Raw genomic sequence first — 5,000 nt, 5'->3', positions numbered from 1 at the left:
ATCCAGGGAGGGGGAGGAATAAAGATGACAAGAAGGGTCACAAGGAAGTGACGATATCCAGATCATATTTGTGGTGATGCTATGACCTGGTGCAATGCTGAACGTCCTGAACCGTGACACAAAACATTGGTGCGGTTTTGTCTTGTAAAATCAAATCACTAACATAAATCAATGAACTCTGCACCTTTACCAAGAATCTTAATGTTATATTTGTGCTGACTGTAATAATATGCTTTATTTCTGTCCACAATAACCCGATTAAACTCTTGAATCAAAACAGTTCAGATTTGGTTGAATAAGCAGGTCTTTATGAATAACATAGATGCTTTCTTGGGACTACAAGTCGTGTGAATAATGCTGTTTACAAGTAACGAGCCTTGAACTCGCAGTCATAATGTAGTCTTTGGGAATCTGGCATAACTTCCATGTTCAAAAGGGCGGCCATGCCTCACTCCCCCAGAATCTTCCCAAGTCCTTTTTGTGTAGTCTGAAACACCCTTGGTGCTGCTCTGTCATGCACAGTACTAATGTGCTCAAGATGATAAGACTGATTGCAGTTTGGGTCACACATGTCTGTCTGCAGTCGTTTTGTTTTCTCACTGTTGTTGCTTGTTTTTGATGTCCGCTTGTGTTTGTTGCATACTTGCAAACCCACAACAAAATGCAAATTGCGAGTGCATAGAGCATGAGGAGGGGAACAAGGGAGAGATGTCGTCATGCTCGCTCACTGGAAAGTATTCATCCCAATTCCAGTCAAGTGCAGGAATTCCATCATCCACAGGGGGTAGGACGGATGCTGGGGGCGGTTGGAAAATCAACACAATTGCGGGTTTCATTACCCACTTGAGGATTAGAAACTTTCGCAATCATATTTATCATCAGTAAAATGGATGTATAACTTGTAAAGAAGCAACAGTCCCAATCCATGCTGGACCATGGCAGACGGCAAAGATGACAGTTAAAAAACAAAAAAGTACTGTATTTCAAGTTTATTTGTCATCTGAGGCCGAAAACTCTTTTATTATCAAAAAGTGACTGGATTTTTCTCTCTTCCTTTTACCTATGACTGACGCGCCGCATTTCATGATGCTGTCTCAATTGCCTAAACTTTATTATATCAAACCCAAAAGCTGGCCAAATGAGTTGAAAATGCAGATGTACTGTATGTGCTAAATGCCCTTGCAATGGGGAAAATGCTCGGTGAGAATTCCAGAAAGGTGCATTTCAGAGAAAATATCATGACACCTACTCAAAATATGGATTTATCTTAGAGATCTGTCACAAAAAAAGTAATTGCTGATGGTATTCAAAACTCGACATTCTCAAAAACAATTATACATATTGGCGATTTCATGGTGAGGAATTCACTTCATAGCCTTGGCTGTACTTGTTATGTCGTTTTTTAAATGTTTTCTTGGCGCAATATAAGCTACAGGCTGAGGCGCCATTTTATAGAACAAAAGTGGTAAGTCTTTGCTCTGGATCGCAATATACTTTAGAAGTGTCACGGTTTGCGAGGTGGTGATGGCGGGTGCGGATCCCAAAAAGCAGGCAGGAGGGAGCAGGAGGTTGTTTGACAAATTGTATTAAAATAAAGTCAGCAGGAACAAAATGTGAAACATCAAAATCATCTGAATGGAAAAAATACAAAGTAGCAAAAGAAGACCAAAAGTAAAAGTCTGCCAAGGTTAAACAAACACATACACAATGCATGCAGCAAACAAGCAGCATACAATGAACCGACAACGGATGGTCGTGCCGGGTGTCCTTTTAAGTGACAGTGATTATAACGACCAGCACCTGCGAGGCTGCCGGCAGGGCTGACGTCGCTACCCGTTGGTCACCAATCTGATCGGGACGACCAGCACCTGTGCAGGTGCAGGTGGGCCGACAGCGCCCCCCGTTGGTCGCCAACCAGATCATGACAAGAAGTAAGTGTCGCGCCATGTCTGTGGAGTGTATGTAAGGATGTCTATAATGAACACCTTCCGTATCATTCTTCACATTCAAAAACACAGCTCACTGGCAGGAGTTTCATAAATAAACCATTTGATGATTTGTCAATAATAGAGAACCTTACAACAGCAACCATCGTTTTAATGATCTCACCGTATTGATGTCTTTGTTTCAAAAATTTGAAAATAGGGCACATGATGGGCCTCTTAGACTATTGTGAATAAAAGGAGCTTAGAGGCCTAAGGATAAAACATGCATGTGCATTGTATGGGTGATTTAATCAGATAATGATTGGAATCCACACCCAGCAGCGACAAATTCTTTCCTGCTGCACACAAGAAAATTGAAGGTGAAGGAGGGTTTATGTCCAGGTTAATATGTACAGAAGCGTGAAGGACTTAGGATGAAACAGAAAGACAGAAACAAGGGAAGCGAAGGGAAGAGATGGGAAGGGAACTCAAGCTACCCCATCACTCTAACATTTACACCAACACCTGCTTCTACTATCATTTGCCGCAGGTGCCAAACTTACAAGTTGATGCAGGCAATGATAACACACTATGTCATAAGAATGTAAAGATCTTATAGACAAGCATTTTAGTTTAACCTACACCCCATACAGTCTGTCATAACCACTTATCTTTGCGGAATGCAAAGACAAATGCGTCAAAAAATATATACAGTAAAGTCTCGTTATATCGATATCGGATATATCGATAGTCCCGGTTATATCGATACTATTTCTATGCACGCACGGAGAAAATTACATGCAAACAGGGTCGGATATATCGATAGTCTCGGTTATATCGATATTTTTTCGGACTCCCTTGAATATCGATATAACGAGACTTTACTGTATACGTATCAGGAAACATACAGGTTGCAATTTTCCAAGCTTTCAGAGTAAACAATCACTTTTCGCATACAGTACTCTCTAAACTGAACAAATTTCAGATTTTTTTTCCTCCTTTCCTTTCAAAATCATCAAAGTCATTACCTTGCACTGTCGGCTGTGTGAAGAGAGTTTCTTCCTTCCAATGTCCTTGTAAAACAGTTGATCTTAAAACTGAAGGAGAAATGTTAAACTGGTTCAGTATTTCAAAGTCAAAGTCAAAGTCAGCTTTATTGTCAAATATGCTAATATGCATGACATACAGCACAGATGAAATTAATGTCCTCTCGGACCCAGCGTGCAAGACATTATAACGTGGCTAAAAAAGACATACAATTGACAACAGACAATACATGTAATTTCTGTATGTAAAGTGAGGTAGTGTCGTATGGAAAGTGAGGTAGTGACGTATGTAAAGTGAGGTAGTGACATATGTAAAGTGAGGAAGTGACGTACATAAAGTGACGTAATGTCGTAATTGCAAAAACAAACAACTAGAAAGGGTTGAAGTGAGGTCTTGTCTAATGAGAAATAACAAAAAATAGAGTTCAGGATGATTGTACAGCATGTAGCGTGTACTCAGAGTTCGGTGAGTGTGGCAGTGGGAAGGGGCAGGCTGGGCAGGGCTGGGAGGGAGTTGAGTCTCCGGACTGCCTGGTGGCAGAAACTGTCCTTGAGCCTGCTGGTCTTGGCTCGGAGACTCCGCAGTCTCCGACCCGGTGGCAGCAGGCTGAAGAGGCTGTGGGAGGGGTGGGTGGGATCGCCAGCGATCCGGATGGCTCTGCGGGTGAGGCGGGTGTTGTAGATGTCCTGAAGGGGGGGGAGAGAGACACCGATGATCTTCTCAGCTGTCCTCACGATGCGCTGCAGAGTCTTACGGCAGGACACGGTGCAGGCGCCGTACCACACGGTGATACAGCTGGTCAGGATGCTCTCTATGGTACCGCGGTAGAAGGAGGTCGTGATGGGGGTCGGGGCTCCAACTCTTTTGAGCTTGTGGAGGAAGTACAGGCGCTGGTGGGATCTCTTGGCCATTGATGCCGTGTTGTGGCTCCAGGACAGGTCTTCGGATATGTGCACTCCCAGGAACTTGGTGCTGCTCACTCTCTCCACTGCAGCACTGTCGATGGTTAGTGGAGCATGCTGGGGGCGCACTCTCCTGAAGTCCACAACAATCTCCTTCGTCTTCTCCACATTCAGACGGAGATTGTTGTCCTTGCACCACGTGGCCAGGCGGCTGACCTCGTCCCTGTAGGCTGTCTCCTCATCGTTGTTGATGAGGCCCACCACAGTCGTGTCATCCGCAAACTTTATGAAGAGGTTGGAGCTGGGTGATGATGGTGAGCAGTCGTGCGTGAGCAGAGTGAAGAGGAGGGGGCTCAGCACACACCCCTGGGGGGCCCCTGTGTTCAGCGTGATGGTGCTGGAAGTGTTGTCGCCAACCCTGACTGCCTGTGGTCTCCCCGTCAGGAAGTCCAGCAGCCAGTTGCACAGGGAGGTGCTGATCCCCAGTTTGCTCAGTTTATCGGTGAGTTGTTGGGGGATGATTGTGTTGAATGCTGAGCTGAAGTCGATGAACAGCATTCTGACGTAGGAGTCTCTGGTCTCCAGGTGGGTGAGCGCTGTGTGGAGAGCAGTGGAGATGGCATCATCGGTCGAGCGGTTGGGCCGATATGCAAATTGGAAGGGGTCATGGGTGGGGGGGAGGGCAGCCTTGATGTGGTTCATAACTAGCCGCTCGAAGCACTTCATGAGGATGGGAGTGAGTGCGACCGGGCGGTAGTCATTGTGGCAGGTGGGGGACGACTTCTTCGGGACCGGGATAATGGTGGTGGCTTTGAGGCACGTGGGCACAACAGCCTGGCTCAGAGAGGTGTTGAAGATGTCCGTGAAGACATCTGTGAGCTCCACAGCGCAGTCTCTCAGAACACAGCCAGGAATGCCGTCGGGACCCGGGGCTTTTCGTGCGTTGGTCCCTCTGAGGGATCGCCTCACGCTGTCCTGGGACAATGTCAGCACCTGTTCGCCGGGAGGTGGTGGGGTCTTCTGTGCTGGAGTGCTGTTGTCTGCCTCGAAGCGGGCGAAGAAGTCGTTCAGCTGGTTCAGCAGAGTGGTGGAGTTCTCGCAGGTCTGTGGAGTGGGCTTGTAGTCT

Source organism: Hippocampus bargibanti, linkage group LG05, assembly GCF_051943395.1.
Source record: "Hippocampus bargibanti isolate YZ-2025 linkage group LG05, ASM5194339v1, whole genome shotgun sequence".
Taxonomy (NCBI): domain Eukaryota; kingdom Metazoa; phylum Chordata; class Actinopteri; order Syngnathiformes; family Syngnathidae; genus Hippocampus; species Hippocampus bargibanti.
This window is presented reverse-complemented; position numbering follows the sequence as displayed.